The sequence below is a fragment of the Cynocephalus volans genome, chromosome 6 (genome assembly GCF_027409185.1).
Source record: "Cynocephalus volans isolate mCynVol1 chromosome 6, mCynVol1.pri, whole genome shotgun sequence".
Lineage (NCBI taxonomy): Eukaryota > Metazoa > Chordata > Mammalia > Dermoptera > Cynocephalidae > Cynocephalus > Cynocephalus volans.
Window position 1 is genome coordinate 26,889,241 of NC_084465.1, and position 18,912 is coordinate 26,908,152.

Genomic DNA, 18,912 nt, shown 5'->3' on the forward strand with positions numbered 1-18,912 from the left:
TAGCCTAGCTTTGGGAGGGCTAGATTTCTCTTCAGTAAAAAGTTTTTACTTTACTAAGGTCCAGAATTTGATCCCTGCACCAGCCAGCCACCAAAAAAAAAAAAAGTTTTTTCAATTTTTGTCAACAATGTTCTGGAAATCTCTGAATTGACTACTGTTTTCAGATCATTTGTTATAGTGACTAACATATCCTAAGTGCTTACAATGAAGTTTGCTTCTAACATTACTGAGAGAGCATAATGAAAAAACAAAACAGTATATACCCAAGAGGAATGTCTACTGATAGTACTCTGCTTATAAAGCCCTGTGTCTCAGACTAAAACATGGACGGAAAAAGAATAAAAATTCAAACAAGTCAGCTCAAGAGCTCACTTGTGTGGAGGGGAGGGAAAGCAGAACTATATCTGAACACAAATAACTACAGATGTGTGTACAAACTAAAATTCAGCAATTAGCATTCTAACGCAAATCTGAAGGAAATGACCATGAAAACAATCAAAATTGTAAGTGGGTAGAGGTGAGGAAAAAAAGTGTTACACCCAATCCAAGGAAATCATCCTTCAGGTCTCAGCTCAAATGTCACCTGTTCAAGGCCTTTTCTGGTCATCCTATCTGGCCTGGGCCCCATCACTCTGTACGCATTACTTATTTTATTTTCTTTAATTACTGACCATATCTGAAACTACTTTTTTATTTTTTATTTTCCCATTCCAGATTTTGAGCTTCAAAAGGACAAGGACCTTATCTGAATTCCTAACCTAGCATAATGCACCTGATATATTCAGATATTCAATATATATGTGTTGAAAATAACATGAAGCTTCTACCACAAAAGGCCTAATATTATGAGAGATTACAATAACAAGCAAACAGCTCTACACCTGGGGAATCTGGAAAAGCTGCACTGGGGAAATAACACTGGACTTGGGTCTTGAAGAAATAGTAAGTTATGTAGAGAAAAATATAACTTTAACATGCGCAATTTGCTAATGCTTGCTAAAAACGAGAAAACATAACTAATGCCATTTTAAGCAAGGCAGCTTCTAAGGAGTTAAGTAGAGGCCAGGCAGGCCCAGGCACGCTAAATTCCAGGAAGAGATTAACCACCACCCGGTCCCAGGAACTGACCAGTTCCTTATCTAGAGGTCACCTGGCCACAAGGAAGATAAACGATTGGGAAATACACTGTTCCTTATCAGTGTGCCAGCCCACTAAAGCCCACCAATAAATACAAACGTCACCTCTGATAACCTGTAAGCAGTATACAACTCATCCTATTGCCAAAGTCTGTCTAAAAAAAAACTGTACAAAAAGTGCTTGTGTTAAGAGCTCAGGGTCGCTTTTGTCTTGAAGACTGAGTGACCCCAGCATGCTGGAATAAACTCCTCTTGCTTGATTGCATCGGTCTCTGTCTCATGGTCTTTGTGAAGTGAGCCATCCCGACATGTGGGGTTTGTGCACAGTGCACAGATCTTACATTTTTGGTGCACTGGCCGGGAAGCGGCTCTCTCTGGGACCAGAGACTAGAGAACGGAGGATCGCTCGAGCAGGTACCGTGGTTGTCTGTCTTTGTGTCTTTGTTGTCTACTGTAATCTGGTTTCGGCTTTTCGGTGGCTCCGAGATGGAGTCATCGGTCTGGTTTCAGCTTTTCGGTGGCTCTGGGAGGGAGTCATCGGTCTGGTTTTGGCTTTTCGGTGGCTCTGGGACAGAGCCATCGGTCTGTAGTGGTCATAGTGGCGGGTAGACGTACCGGCACGTCATGGCCACAGGAATCCTGGAGGATGCTCCAGATTCCTCTGTGGGAGATGAACAAGTTCGGCTCCATGGGAGATCTCTAGGAAGGAGACCCCTCCCGAGTTCTCTGATAATCTGGTTGTGGTGCCCGTGGCAGGGGTGCATCAGTGTTTTGGTTTTTTGTTTGTCTGATTGCGTGTGTGTGGGGAATGACGATTTTCTGGGGCGACATGGGGCAGACTGTCTCAACCCCTTTAAGTCTGACTCTGAAATACTGGACTGACGTAAAGGACAGAGCTAATAATTTGTCTGTGCAGGTCAGAAGGAATAAGTGGGCGGCACTTTGTTCCTCGGAGTGGCCGACTTTCCAACTCGGGTGGCCAGCTGAAGGTTCCTTCTCTCTGCTGCTGATCACGGCGGTAAAAAGAAAGATTTTTTAGTTCTAACAGTCACCCAGACCAGATCCCTTATATCATTGTCTGGGAAGATCTAGTGATGGATCCTCCTCCATGGGTCCATCCCTTTGTTCCCCTAACAGGTCCATTGGCTGTATTTGCCCTCCGAGAAATGGAAAAGAAACCGGAGGTCCTGCCGTCCACTGACCCGGACTGGCTTCTTTCTGATCCTCCTCCTCCTCCCTATCCTCCTTCCCTTCGCCCACAGGCAGCCCGTCCTTCAGCCCCGCCAGAGCCTTCGGCCCCACCAGAGGATCCACAAAGAGCACAAGAAGGTCCTGTGCAGGGGATGTGCAGTAGGTGGGCAGCTTCTCCGGAGGCAATACCTATCTTCCCCCTGTGGGCTTATGGCCCTCCTGATGAAGAGGGCAACCAGCCCTTACAGTACTGGCCTTTCTCCTCTTCCTATCTTTACAACTGTAAATCTCAAAATCCCCCTTTCTCTGAAACCCCCCAGAGTCTCACTAACCTTGTAGAATCCCTTCTCTTTACTCATCAGCCCACCTGGGATGACTGCCAGCAGCTCCTCCAGGTCCTGTTCACCACTGAGGAGAAACAACGGATCCTCCTGGAGGCTCAAAAGAACATTCCAGGAGACGATGGGCTACCTACCCTCCTCCCTGATGTCATAGATGCAGGATTCCCATTGACCAGACCTAACTGGGATTTTAACTTGGCAGAAGGTAGGGAGCACCTGAAGGTCTATCGCCAGGCTCTAATGGCAGGTCTCTGAGGGGCAGCAAAACACCCCACCAATTTGACTAAGGTAAGAGAGGTAATCCAGGGGCCCAATGAGTCTCTGTCAGCATTTCTGCAGAGATTCATGGAGGCATTCCGTCAGTTTACCCTGTATGACCCTAGTAGTGAAGAGCACAAAGCTACAGTGACAGTTGCTTTTGTTGACCAGTCAGTCTAGTAGGGACATCAGCAAGAAACTGCAGAAGCTTGAAGGGTTACAAGATAAGTCATTGAGGGAGTTAGTGCAGGTGGCTGAAAAGGTTTATCATAATAGAGAGTCAGAAGAGGAAAAAGAAGAGAGAAAGCAGAAAGAGCAGGAAGCTAAAGAAATAAAGAGAGAAAAGCGACAAGAAAGAAATCTTCACAAAATTCTGGCCACTGTAGTTAGGGAAACTAGGGAACAGACAGTACTCATGGACTACCCGAAGAACAGTGAACCTAGGCATGGGCCGAGTATCCCACTCGTTCATTGTCATTCCTGAGTGCCCCTACCCACTACTGGGAAGAGACCTCCTCACCAAAATGGGTGCTCAAATTCATTTTGACCCCGAGGGACCTCGGGTGTTAAACCAACAAGGAAAGCCTCTCCAGGTACTAACTCTCAGGCTGGAAGATGAATACCAATTGTTTGAAAAACAAGGGCAGGAGACCGGACAGATGGACTGGTAATTAGAAAACTACCCCCAGGCGTGGGCAAAAACTTCAGGGATAGGGAAGGCTAAAAACCGACCCCCCCGTCCATGTAGAGCTAAAGGCTCAGGCCAGTCCTACAGCTGTCCGACAATACCCAATGTCCCAAGAGGCACACGAAGGCATCCGACCCCACATTGCCCATTTGCTCCAGCTGGGGATCCTACGGAAGTGCCAATCAGCCGACCACGCCCTTGCTACCAGTCCGAAAACCTGGGACTAATGATTACTGACCAGTCCAGGACCTCCAAGAGGTAAACAAACATGTGGCTGACCTCCATGCCACCATCCCTAATCCCTATAATCTTTTAAGTTCTTTACTTCCAGACAGGACCTGGTACCCAGTACTGGACCTCAAAGATGCATTCTTCTGCTTACCGTTGGCTGTAAAAAGTCAAGATTACTTTGCCTTCGAGTGGAAAGATCCAGAGACTGGCCTAGCAGGACAACTCACATGGACCCGCCTGCCTCAAGGGTTCAAAAATTCGCCCACCATCTTCAACGAGGCCCTCCACCAAGACTTGGCTATGTTCCAGGCCTCTAATCCCCAGGTAACTCTGTCACAGTATGTAAATGACCTCCTCTTGGCAGCGGCCAATGAAGAACTGTGTCTGGAAGGAACAAAGCGCCTCCTCACAGAGTTGGGAGAACTGGGCTATCGGGCCTCCGCCAAAAAGTCTCAGATCTGCAAGCGACAGGTCAGTTACCTGGGGTACCTTCTTAAAGATGGGAAAAGGTGGTTGTCTGAGGCCAGAAAAGAGACAGTGTTTCACATTCCGCCACGAGCTAATCCACGACAAGTCAGGGAATTTTTAGGTACTGCCAGGTTCTACCGCCTATGGATACCTGGTTTTGCTGAGACGGCAGCCCCGTTATATCCCCTCACTAAAAACAGTCAGCCCTTCAAGTGGGGAAAAGAGGAGCAACAGGCTTTTGACAACACTAAGACAGCCTTAATGTCTGCACCGGCTCTGGGGCTCCCCAACGTAACCAAGCCCTTCCACTTGTATGTGGCAGAAAATAAGGGGGTTGCAAAGGGAGTCCTAACTCAAAAACTGGGGCCCTGGAAAAGGCCTATAGCATATCTGTCTAAAAAATTAGACCCTGTAGCCTCGGGGTGGCCAGTTTGTCTAAGGATCATAGTGGCAGTCACAGTTCTGGTAAAAGATGCTGACAAATTGACTATGGGGCAGAGTTTAGTGATCTCGGCACCTCATGCTTTAGAGAGTATTGTCCGCCAGACCCCGACCGCTGGCTCACAAATGCTCGCATGACTCACTATCAGACTCTGTTACTGAACTCAGACCGGGTTACTTTTGCTCCCCGGGCGAGCTTAAATCCAGCCACCTTGCTCCCAGACCCCGACCTTGACCCTCCTATCCATGACTGCCAACAAGTGCTTGCTGAGGCACATGCATGGCAGAAAGACTTGTCAGATCAGCCTCTGATGGATGCTGAAGCCACCTGGTTTACTGACGGCAGCAGTTTCCTGGAGAAAGGAGTACGAAAGGCAGGAGCCGCTATAGTAGATGGCCAGAACCTGAAATGGGCACAGACCTTACCTGCAGGAACGTCCGCCCAGAAGGCAGAACTCATCGCCCTCACGAAAGCCCTTGAACTAGGAGAGGGCAAAAGAATCAACATTTATACGGACAGCAGGTATGCCTTTGCCACTGCCCATGTGCATGGTGCCATCTATCAACAGTGGGGTCTGCTAACCTCTGGAGGAAAAGAAATAAAAAACAAGGCAGAGATCGTAGCCCTGCTAAAGGCCCTTCACCGACCGCTAAAAGTGAGTTATACACTGCCCGGGCCACCAGAAAGGGGATTCCTCCATCGCCAGGGGAAACAACTTAGCCGATTCTGAGGCAAGGGCGGCAGCCCACAGGTCCATTTCTCTTCTGCTGGCTGACATACCAGAGCTGAAGGGACCAAAGTTTAAGTACTCTGCTGAAGACATAGCAGAGATCTCAAGGAACTCTAATAGCCACTTCAATCAGGAAAAAGGGCGCTGGCACACAGTGTCAGGCAAGCCTATCTTGCCACAAGAACAAGCACACGCCATGATTAAACAAATGCACCAATGGACTCATCTGGGAGTAAACAAATTGGTCCAGACTGCCCTAAGGACAAAATATCACATCATAGGGCTAAAACAATTAGCAGAACAGATAGTTTATAAGTGTGTGCCATGTCAAAAGGTAAATGCTTGGGGCCGGCCCGTGGCTCACTCGGGAGAGTGCGGTGCTGATAACACCAAGGCCCCGGGTTCGGATCCCATATACGGATGGCCGGTTCGCTCACTGGGTGAGCGTGGTGCTGACCACACCAAGTCAAGGGTTAAGATCCCCTTACCGGTCATCTTTTAAAAAATAAATAAATAAATAAATAAAATAAAAAATAAAAAAAATAAAGGTAAATGCTTGTAAGAATACCACAGACCTGGCAAAAGACCCAGGGGAGACAGACCTGGGATATATTGGGAAGTAGACTTTACAGAGATCAAGCCAGGTAAATATGGTTACAAGTATCTCCCAGTTTTTGTAGACACCCTCTCTGGATGAGTAGAAGCATTCCCAACAAAGCAGGAAACTGCCACCGTCGTGGTCAAGAAAATCCTGGAAGAAATCTTCCCACGCTTCAGGGTACCCAAGGTAATTGGGTCCGACAATGGACCCACCTTCATTGCCAAGGTAAGCCAGGGAGTGGCCAGACACCTAGGGGTCAATTGGAAATTACATTGTATCTATAGACCCCAGAGTTCAGGACAGGTAGAAAGGATGAACAGGACTCTGAAAGAGACCCTGACTAAATTAACCATGGAGACTGGCATGGACTGGGTGGTGTTCCTTCCCTTGGCCCTGTTTAGAGCTAGGAACACCCCCTCCCGGTTCAACCTGACCCCCTTTGAAATTCTCTATGGTACCCCTGCTCCCTTGACTTTACTGGTGGACGCCTTTGAACCCACTTGCCACAGTAACAGTGACTTATATGCCAGGTTAAAAGGACTGCAAGCGGTGCAGAAGGAAGTCTGGACACAGCTGGCGGCTGCCTGTGAACCTGGGACCCCTGAAGTTTCTCACCAGTTCCAGGTTGGGGATACAGTCTATGTAAGGCGATACCGCTCCCAATCTCTGGAACCCCGCTGGAAGGGAGGCTCTGTGCTGCACTAAAAGAAAAATGTTGTTTTTACATTGATCACTCAGGGGTAATTAAAAACTCCATGGCCAAAATCAGGGAAGGCCTAGCCAAAAAAAGAAAAAAAAAACAAACAAAATCAGGGCTGGTTTGAGTCATGGTTCATTTCCTCCCCCTGGCTCATGACCCTCATGTCAACCCTGTTAGGACCACTAATTATTTTAATATTGTTTCTAACTTTCGGTCCCTGCATTTTAAATCGCTTACTAGCTTTTGTTAGGGAACGCATTAGTACTGTTCAAATTATGATGTTAAAGCAACAATATCAGGAATTAAATCAATGAGACAAGTATTTCATGATTGAAATATGCACAAGAAAAAGGGGGGAGTTGTAGAGAAAAATATAACTTTAACATGCGCAATTTGCTAATGCTTGCTAAAAACGAGAAAACATAACTAATGCCATTTTAAGCAAGGCAGCTTCTAAGGGGTTAAGTAGAGGCCAGGCAGGCCCAGGCACGCTAAATTCCAGGAAGAGATTAACCACCACCCGGTCCCAGGAACTGACCAGTTCCTTTTCTAGAGGTCACCTGGCCACAAGGAAGATAAACGATTGGGAAATACACTGTTCCTTATCAGTGTGCCAGCCCACTAAAGCCCACCAATAAATACAAACGTCACCTCTGATAACCTGTAAGCAGTATACAACTCATCCTATTGCCAAAGTCTGTCTAAAAAAAAACTGTACAAAAAGTGCTTGTGTTAAGAGCTCAGGGTCGCTTTTGTCTTGAAGATTGAGTGACCCCAGCATGCTGGAATAAACTCCTCTTGCTTGATTGCATCGGTCTCTGTCTCATGGTCTTTGTGAGGTGAGCCATCCCGACGTGTGGGGTTTGTGCACGGTGCATAGATCTTACAGTTATACCTAACTCTTTAAGGCTCTAAAATTGTCATGGTACTACACACCTCCAAATCTTTAATAACAAGAAAAAAGGGACTACATTTATTGGATGCTATCTACATCCCAAATACTACTTAGTTTTGACATATATTATCTCATTTAATCCTTATAATAACCCTATGCTATAGGTGCTTTTATTATCACCATTTCCCAACTGAGGAAACAAGTATGGACAGGTTAAGTGACTGACCCAAGATCACAGCTAATAAGAGAGCTAAAGACCCAAATCCAGGTATCTTTGCATTTTTTATCTGAAATGCCCTTACCCTCACATGCTTGTTGAATGTAGTCTCAGTAACCCTGAACTACCTCGTAGGTCAAGAATCTTATCCTCTGTCAAGCCTTTTGAAACAACAGGCATATTTGACAACAGTCTAGGTTTGGGACAAATGATTCTGAGTAACTGGGTTGTGTGATAGTGTGAATAATTAAATGTCCAACTGAGATAAAATGTGCAGATTAAAGTCAAACTAGTAGGTCATAAATCTAATTTATGAAAAGCAATCAGTAACAGGTAGTGATCCAGGCAATTCTTACAGTGTAGAACTGTAACTCACAGTGTTATATCTACTTTCTCCCCTTTCTATAAAACAAAGCACAGAAAAGACTTTGAGAAGGGAGAGGTTTCACACAGATGACACCTTTGCCTCACAGGGCCACCAGAGCATCTTACACATGCCTATCTCATTTATTTCTGGTATGAAAATAAATCATGGCTATTCTGTATGGAATCAGGCTGGCATGTGCTCTTACACATGTATATATAAAATCTCTAATTTCATCCCTTGGCTCAGATTTAGGTCTTTGCCTAAGGGTTATTCTTAGCATAAGGGTTTTCTTGGTTTAGGACAATATTTTTTTTTTTTAAAGATGACCGGTAAGGGGATCTCAACCCTTGACTTGGTGTTGTCAGCACCGCACTCTCCCGAGTGAGCCACGGGCCAGCCCTAGGACAATATTTCTAATTTTTAAAGCCAATACATCCAGGCAGTATTTCATGGTCACCAGCCTGAACTTTTGGGAGAATAAAAAGCGAATTCTGCTAAACCCCAAAAAATAAATAAATAAAGCAAGCCAATACATAGTAAATCTAGATAGAATCAAAACATTTTCAAGATGAAGGGAAATGCTGAGTTTATCCAAATCAATCACTTCATTTTACAGGTAAGAAATTGAGACCCAGGAAGTGTAAATTACTTGCCCAATATATGACATAATTAGAAAACATTTGGATCCAGAAGAGTTATGAGGAAAAAATACCACCCATAGTCTCTTCCTAGCTATCAAAGAGAAAACTGATAGAGTATTTCCCAGTGGAAGAAAACATAAAATAGCAAAACAGTTTAGGTTAATGTGTCTTAACTTTTTTTTTTTTTTTTTTTTTTAAAGATGACCAGTAAGGGGATCTTAACCCTTGACTTGGTGTTGTCAGCACCACACTCTCCCAAGTGAGCTAACCAGCCATCCCTACATACGGATCCGAACCCGTGGCCTTGGTGTTATCAGCACCACACTCTCCCCAGTGAGCCATGGGCTGGCCCTAGTGTGTCTTAACTTTTTAGAACCATAGGACCCTCCTTAGAAAATATGATGAAAGTCACAGACCCTCTCTCTAGAATCTAGGATATCTGGTATAAGAATATACTTACACAACATTTGGTGTACAATTTCAAAGAGTTTATAGCTCCATTCAAGTTGACGATCCTTGGCCTGGGTGAAGAAAATAAATCCTGGGAACTCTCCAAACAGTAATTATAGAATTGAAGGGAAAGGAGCAAGCAAGAACAATGGCTATCATTTAGTAAGTATTATATACTTACTATACTTATTATATACTTCCTGTATGTCAGACACTGCATTAGTTATATACATAACTCATTTAATCCTCATGACAATCTTGCAAAATAGGTTTACTAAATTTAGATTTTATTTTTTATTTGTTCATTTGTTTTAACTATGTAACAAAGGTTCATGGCACAAAGTTCAAGAAATATAGAATATATTGTGAAAAGTAAGTCTCTCTACTCTCTTCCTTCAGCACCTTGATCATCCTCTCTAGACAGAAATCTTACTTGCACATTCTTCTAGAGATAGCCTTTGCATAAAAGCATATGTGTCTGAGTATTGTTTATTTTTCTACACAAATGGTAGCATATGATACATATAGTTATATACCCTGTTTTCCCTAAACATTATCTTGAAGACATTCCCTATCAGTAGGTATAGAGCTGCCTCCCTCTCTTTAACTTCTGCACATTGTTCTATTTTACAGATGTACCAATATTTATTTAACCAGTCCCTTACAAAGGAACATTTAAACTGCTTTTGCTATTCGTATATCACCCATCTTTTGCTATTTGTATATCACCATGATAAATGCTATAATGAATATTCTTCTACATATGAAATTTTGCCCATGTGAGAACATCTGTAGGATAAATTTCCAGAAGTTTTATGCTTCTCTTTGTTGGATAAAAAAAAAAAAAAGAATGACATTTGCCATTTCCCCCGCTCCCTGCCCCCTCCCCCTGCAAATCTGCACACAATAATGAAGGGAGAGCGTATCCATCAATTAGAGAAGCAAACCAATCACTTTGCCTTAGTTTTACAGGCTTTTTTGTATACATGGATATAACCCAAGATCCCTCTCCCATCTTTTCATAAATTGTTTTAGAATCCACAGAGGAAGGAGGTCCTAACACTCAAAGTAGATTAGCATACAGCATCTATTTGAAAAACTTTCAAGTGTACTTGGGTGTGAAAGTAAACAAAGTAAAGAACACAACTGAAGGGAGATTCGAATTTTCCTTAGAATAGCAAAATAAATGCCTTTTAATTATGGGGGTTGGGCATTTTCCCTCATCATTTCTCCCCCGGCAAAATAAAAACCCAGACATTTACACCTGTACATTCATCAGGCTATAATTCTGTCTTTCCAACAATTGTAATTGTTCACTATCACTGCAGAAAAACTTGACGGAGGTAGTGAAGGTGAGGAAGGGAAGCAAAACCTTCCTGTTAAGCAGCAGCAAGCTACAATCGCAATAAAGAACTAAGAATCCTAGAGTATTAGCTCAGTGAGTTCTATCCTCTATAAAGAACCAGCAATTTAGACCAGTAGTCCTGAGTTATCTGACCTGTCTCCATGTAGTTTCCTATAAGAACTCTTTATTTTTCTTTTCCTAAATAGACTTTCTTTTTTATTTTTATTTATTTATTTATTTTTTTTTAATTTTATTTTGTCGATATACATTGTGGCTGATTATTGCTCCCCATCACCAAAACCTCCCTCCCTTCTCCCTCCCCCCTCCCCCCCAACAATGTCCTTTCTGTTTGCTTGTCATATCAACTTCAAATAATTGTGGTTGTTATATCTTCTTCCCCCCCCCGTTTGTGTGCGTGTGTGTGTGTGAATTTATATATTAAATTTTTTTTTAATTTTATTTTGTCGATATACATTGTAGCTGATTATTGCTCCCCATCACCAAAACCTCCCTCCCTTCTCCCTCCCCCCTCCCCCCCAACAATGTCCTTTCTGTTTGCTTGTCATATCAACTTCAAATAATTGTGGTTGTTATATCTTCTCCCCCCCCCAGTTTAGTGTGTGTTTGTGTGTGTGTGTGTGTGTGTCTGTGTGAATTTATATATTAACTTTTAGCTCCCACCAATAAGTGAGAACATGTGGTATTTCACTTTCTGTGCCTGACTTGTTTCACTTAATATAATTCTCTCAAGGTCCATCCATGTTGTTGCAAATGGCAGTATTTCATTCGTTTTTATAGCTGAGTAGTATTCCATTGTGTAGATGTACCACATTTTCCGTATCCACTCATCCGATGATGGGCATTTGGGCTGGTTCCAACTCTTGGCTATTGTAAAGAGGGCTGCGATGAACATTGGGAAACAGGTATACCTTCGACTTGATGATTTCCATTCTTCTGGGTATATTCCCAACAGTGGGATAGCTGGGTCGTATGGTAGATCTATCTGCAATTGTTTGAGGAACCTCCATACCATTTTCCATAGAGGCTGCACCATTTTGCAGTCCCACCAACAATGTATGAGAGTTCCTTTTTCTCCGCAGCCTCGCCAGCATTTATTGTTCAGAGTCTTTTGGATTTTAGCCATCCTAACTGGGGTTAGATGGTATCTCAATGTGGTTTTGATTTGCATTTCCCGGATGCTGAGTGATGCTGAGCATTTTTTCATATGTCTGTTGGCCATTTGTATATCTTCCTTAGAGAAATGCCTACTTAGCTCTTTTGCCCATTTTTTAATTGGGTTGCTTGTTTTCTTCTTGTACAGTTGTTTGAGTTCCTTATATATTCTGGATATTAATCCTTTGTCAGATGTATATTTTGCAAATATTTTCTCCCACTCTGTTGGTTGTCTTTTAACTCTTTTAATTGTTTCTTTTGCTGTGCAGAAGCTTTTTAGTTTGATATAATCCCATTTGTTTATTTTTCGTTTGGTTGCCCGTGCTTTTGGGGTCGTATTCATGAAGTCTGTGCCCAGTCCTATTTCCTGAAGTGTTTCTCCTATGTTTTCTTTAAGAAGTTTTATTGTTTCAGGGTGTATATTTAAATCCTTAATCCATTTTGAGTTGATTTTAGTATACGGCGAGAGGTATGGATCAAGTTTCATTCTCCTGCATATGGATATCCAGTTGTCCCAGCACCATTTGCTGAAGAGGCAGTCCCTTCGCCACTGAATAGGCTTGATGCCTTTGTCAAAGATCAGCTGACAGTAAGTGTGTGGGTTGATTTCTGGATTCTCTATTCTATTCCATTGGTCAGTGTGTCTGTTTTTATGCCAGTACCATACTGTTTTGGTTATTATAGCTTTGTAGTATAGCTTAAAGTCAGGTAGTGTTATGCCTCCAGCTTTATTTTTTTTGCTCAGCATTGCTTTGGCTATGCGTGGTCTTTTATTGTTCCATATAAATGTCTGGATAGTTTTTTCCATTTCTGAGAAAAATGTCTTTGGAATTTTGATGGGGATTGCATTGAATTTGTATATCACTTTGGGTAGTATGGACATTTTCACTATGTTGATTCTTCCAATCCAAGAGCATGGGATATCTTTCCATCTTCTTGTATCCTCTCTAATTTCTCTCAGCAGTGTTTTGTAGTTCTCATTATAGAGATTTTTCACCTCCTTGGTTAACTCAATTCCTAAGTGTTTTATTTTTTTGGTGGCTATTGTAAATGGGCAGGCTTTCTTGATTTCTCTTTCTGCATGTTCACTATTGGAGAAAAGAAATGCTACTGATTTTTGAGTGTTGATTTTGTATCCTGCTACTGTGCTGAAATCATTTATCAAATCTAGCAGTTTTTTTGTAGAGGTTTTAGGCTGTTCGATATATAGGATCATGTCATCTGCAAACAGGGACAGTTTGACTTCATCTTTTCCGATCTGGATGCCCTTTATTTCCTTCTCTTCTCTGATTGCTCTGGCTAGTACTTCCAACACTATGTTGAATAGGAGTGGTGAGAGTGGGCATCCTTGTCTAGTTCCTGTTCTTAAAGGAAAAGCTTTCAGCTTTTCCCCATTCAGGATGATATTGGCTGTGGGTTTGGCATATATGGCTTTAATTATGTTGAGATACTTTCCCTCTATACCTAACTTATAGAGGGTCTTTGTCATGAATGAGTGCTGAACTTTATCAAATGCTTTTTCAGCATCTATAGAGATGATCATATGGTCCTTGTGTTTGAGTTTATTAATATGGTGTATCACATTTATTGATTTGCGTATGTTGAACCAACCTTGCATCCCTGGGATGAATCCCACTTGATCGTGATGAATAATTTTTCGTATGTGTTGCTGTATTCTGTTTGCTAGTAATTTAGTGAGGATTTTTGCATCTATATTCATCACGGATATTGGCCTGTAGTTTTCTTTTTTGGTTATATCTTTACCTGGTTTTGGTATCAGGATGATGTTTGCTTCATAGAATGAGTTTGGGAGATTTGCGTCCATTTCAATCTTTTGGAATAGTTTGTAAAGAATCGGTGTCAATTCCTGTTTGAATGTTTGGTAAAATTCTGCTGTGAATCCATCTGGTCCTGGGCTTTTCTTTGTTGGGAGCCTTCTGATAACAGCTTCAATCTCCTTTATTGCTATTGGTCTGTTCAAATTTTCTACGTCTAGACTTTCTTTTTTAGAGTAGTTTTAGGTTCACAGTGAAATTGAGTGGAAAGTACAGATAGTTCCCATACACTATGCTCTCATACACACACAGCTTCCCCTTCTATGAACAACCTGCACCACAGTGGCATTTTTGTTAAAATCAATCGATAAATCTACATTGACACATAATTATCAAAGTCCAGAGTTACATTTGAGTTCAGTCTTGCTATTGTACATTCTATGACTTTGGACAAATGTATAATGACATGTATCCACCATTGTAGCATCATACAGAATAGTTTCACTGCCCTAAAAATCCTCTGTGCTCTGCCTATTCATCCCTCCCTTTCCCCCAACCCCTGATCTTTTTACCATCTCCATTGTTTCACCCTTTCCAGAAGGTCATATAGTTGGAATCATACAGTATGTAGCCTTTTTAGATTGGGATCTTTCACTTAGTAATATGTATTTAAGCTTCTTCCATATCTTGATAACTCATTTCTATTTTTGTTTGCTTGTTTTTTTTGTTTGTTTGTTTGTTTGTTTGTTTGGCGGCTGGCTGGTACAGGGATCCCAACCCTTGACCTTGGTGTTATCAGCACCACACTCTCCCAAGTGAGCTAACTGGCCAGCCCAATAGCTCATTTCTTTTTAGTGCTGAATAATATTCCATAATCTGGGTGTATCAGAGTTTATTTACCCATTCACCAACTGAAGGACATATTGGTTGCTTCCAAGTTTTGGCAATTATGAATAAAGCTGTTATAAACACCTATGTACAGGTTTTTGTATGGACAAAGGTTTTCAACTACTGTGGGTAAATATCAAGGAGCACAACTGCTGGATCATGTGGCGTAAGAAAGAGTATGTTTAGTTTCATAAGAAACTGCCAAACTGTCTTCCAAATAGCTGTACCATTTTGCATTCCTACCCGCAATAAATGAGAGTTCTTGTTGCTCCACACTCTCACCAGCATTTGGTGATGTTCTGATTTTTGGCCATTCTAACAGGTGGGCAGTGGTATCTCATTTTAATTTACATTTCCCCAATGACATGTGAAGTTGAGCAACTTTTCATATGCGTATTTGCCATCTGTATATATTCTTTGGTAAGTTGTCCATTCATGTCTTTTGCCCATTTTTTAATCAGATTGTTTATTTTCTTATTGTTAAGTTTTAAGAGTTCTTTTTATACTTTGGATAATAGCACATTATCATAGAAGTCTTTTGCAAATATTTTCTCTCAGTCTATGGCTTGTCTTCTCATCCTCTTTACATAGTTGTTTTTAACAGCTGAAAAAAAATTGTGTTGTTTTTTGTTTTTGGTGGCTGGCCCATATGGGTATCCCAACAGCTGGAAAATTAAGGCTCAGAAGTTTAACTACTCAAGGCATATAGCAGGAATTTGCAAAGAAAGGACTCAAACTTTGCTCTTACCACCATTCTATGTTGTACTTCCTAGGACTTATTTGAAAAAGGACACAGAATATTGAAGGAAAAAAACAAAATACAACACCACCATAACCACTCTGACTATGAAAAATGAAACCAAATGTCCTCCCCTTCCCTTATCCCACAAATTCTCTCTGATAATCTCTTCTGTTACCATGTCTCAGTTATTATCTATATGCTAATAATTCCTGAATCTCTATTTATATATAGCCCATACCTCTCAGATCTGTATAATCAATTGCCTATGAGACATATCTACTTATACATCCCACAGGTCCCTCAAACATAGCCTATCCAAAACTAAACTCATCATATTACCCTGAACCTGCTCCTCCTCCTCCTGAATTCTCTATCTCAATAAATGGACCTCCGTTTCAGAAACCTGAAAGTCACCCTAATACTACTTCCTCCTTTCCAAACATTTCACTTGCATAAGTAGCCTCAACACATAATTCTGTGTCCTCCATCCAATGGCCCCATCATTTTCTTACTATTCAGGAACCCCTTCCTAGTTTCATTTCCTTTCTTTTCTAGCCTAGATTTCGTGTTCATTTTGGTAGGACTCTTAAAAATACCTTCACTCTCTTCTCTCCCACCATCACTTTTGCCAGGCAAAATCTCAATCTTGATGACTCCTACCCAAGCAGCTAAATGTTACAAGAGAAAAAACATGATCAAACTGGTTTCATTTTAAATTCATCTTCCCAAACCTCAAATGAGTATCAATAGTGCCTCAGTCATCTTACAAAGTTTATTTAGTAGGCACACACTTTGCCATCCCCTCCCAGAAAGAATATTGCATGTTTGTCTTCTCAAACTCCTACCCTCTTTCACGTGACAGCCTTACCTTATATAGAAAAGAAAATAGGGCGCACTCGGGAGAGTGCGGCGCTGGGAGCGCGGCGACGCTCCCGCTGCGGGTTCGGATCCTATATAGGAATGGCCGGTGCACTCACTGGCTGAGTGCCGGCCACGAAAAAGACAAAAAAAAAAAAAAAAAAGAAAGAAAATAAATTCAAACAAACAGGAAAATATCTGATGTAAACTCTCTCACATTTCAACCACCAGGCATACTCATTTGCCCAGCTTCTCCTTCTTACCCCCTCTCACTAAAGGGTCTATACTTGTGCTCTGGGGCCTGTTCCCTCTCAAGTTCTTAAGGACATGACTCTTCCCGGAGGATGTCCCTTATCTCCCAACCCTATCGCCTACCTACTTTCCTGTTGCTCCCTATACTCCACCAGTATTCTTTTCCAATTTAGGGTCTCTGTACATACTGCTGCCTGCCTTATTTACTTCATTAACCCATAATAATTTGTAATTTTTTTGTTACCTCAGTTGTCTATTTCTTCTTTGCAGTTGACTCCCACTACCACCACCATGGCCCTAGGCAACCACTGATCGGCTTTCTGTCACTATAGATTTGCCTTTTATGGAATCTTATATAAATGGAGACATAAAATACATACTCTGTCTAGCTTCTTTCACTTAGCATAACATTTTTGGGATTCATCCATATTGTTCCTTTTTTATTACTGATTCGTACTTCACATGGGTATACCATAATTTTCCTATTCATTTATTCATGGACATATGGTATTGTTTATACTTTGGAGCCATTATGAATTAAATTGCCATGAACAGTGTATAGGTCTTTTTATAAACATAGGGTATCATTTTCTTGGGTAAATATGTAGGTAAGGGTGAAATTGCTGGGTCATTTGGTAAGTGTATATTAAATTTATAACAAACTGGCAAACTGTTTCCTATCAGCAATGTATGAGCATTATAATTGCTCCACATCGTCATCAGTACCAGCTATTGTCAGTCTTTTTAGTTTTAGCCATTCTAGGGGGTGTATAGTATGTCACTGAGGTTTTAATTTCTACTTCCCTAATGACTCATGATGTTGACTATCTTATGCGTTTATTGGCATTCATATAGCGACTATTGAGGCACGTCTGTTCAAATCATTTGTACATTTGAAAAACTGGATTATTTATCTTATTACTGAGTTATAAGAATTCTTTATATATTCTAGATACCAGTCCTTTATTTGGTATTGTGAATATTTTCTCCCATACTGTGTCTTGCCTTTTTATTTACTTAACTGTACCTTTTGAAAAAAATCTTTTAATTTGAAAGAATTCTATCAAGTGTTTTCTTTTAGATTTTTTGTTTTGTGTGTACTAAGAAATTTTTTCCTACCCTAAGGTCATGAAGATTTTCTCCTTTGTCTTCTTCTATAGCATTTGATCCATTTTGAGTTAATTCCCATATATGAAATGAGATAAGGGTCAAAATTCACTTTTCCCCCAAATGAATATCTAATTTTTCTAGCATCTTTTCTGAAAAGAAAACCCTTTCCCCACTGAATCACTTTGGCTCCCTTGTAAAAACTCAATTCATTGTATAGGTATGGATCTATTTCTGGACTCTTCATTTTGTTCCATTGACCTATTGTGGAGTGAGCAGGTGATAATTGAAGTCCAAAAAATTCTAAATTCTTTCCCATTGCTCCAAGCATTCACTCTCCTATTCTTTTCTTTTTTTTTAAGAGACAACTGGTAAGGGGATCTTAACTCTTGACTTGGTGTTGTCAGCACTACGCTCACCCAATGAGCTAACCAGCCATCTGGGATACCAACCCATGGCCTTGGTGTTATCAGCACCACACTCTCCCGAGTAAGCTATGGGGCCGGCCCCCCTCTCCTTTTCTTCTTTAAGCATTTAGCACAAAATATTCTTCAAAGTCAAAACTGCTAGCAGGAAAGGTACCTTAAATGTCCATACACCCAAAACACAAAGAAATCTCAGGATGAAGATTTAATTCATATTATAATATATGAGATATAAGAAAAAATATGAAAGCAAATTCTAAATGCACTAAAAACAAACAATATCCTAGTGCCCTCTAATGGGGAAAACTGTATGGATATGCCAAGCAAGAAAGATGAGCTAATAAAAACACTATTCAGAGGAATACTGAATTCCAACAAATGTGACTAATATTTCCATTTATTCTCCAAACTCCTTTTAAAACAAAAAAAATTTAAATAAAAAAGGGAATTGTCTTGCTATTTTAAGCCATTTTAATCCAATGAATCCAATGAAATGGAAAACTGGCTAGAAAATTTGTTTAGAATTTGTATTCCTGTGGTATACTTCCCTATACATAGTAAATGAGGCCAGAGGCCAAGGAAAAAAGGATTTACATAATTTATTAAGCAAAGATGTAAGTGAAATTTTCAAGATATATAGTCTGAATAAACTGTCAAGATACATATGTTGTTTACAGTACAAAGAAATGATGAATGCATGAGGTGACTGATACATTAACTACCCTAACCCAATTATTATACAACATATATATGTATTAAAAGATCAGATTGTACCCCATAAATACGTATAATTACAAAGTGTCAATTAAAATTTTAAAAAGTCAAAAAGACATATACATTGATATATACTTGTATATAATGTAACACATATTAATGTCTAATATTATATACACACACACCAAATTTTTCTGGAAAGGATTCCAAGAAGCTGTCACAGTGATTACTTGTGGGGAGGAAGGGTGAGTAGGGAGAAAGGGAGGATTTATACATC

General features: G+C 41.0%; 1 protein-coding gene and 1 pseudogene across 6 annotated transcripts in view; both read right to left on the reverse strand.

Moving 5' to 3' along the window:
- The window catches only part of AHCYL2 (adenosylhomocysteinase like 2), a 205,879-nt gene that overhangs the window by 74,369 nt on the left and 112,598 nt on the right, over positions 1 to 18,912 (reverse strand). The gene's annotated exons all lie outside the window — the stretch shown is intronic.
- LOC134380054 (large ribosomal subunit protein eL6-like) overlaps positions 1,730 to 18,912 on the reverse strand; it is a 39,069-nt pseudogene continuing 21,886 nt past the window's right edge.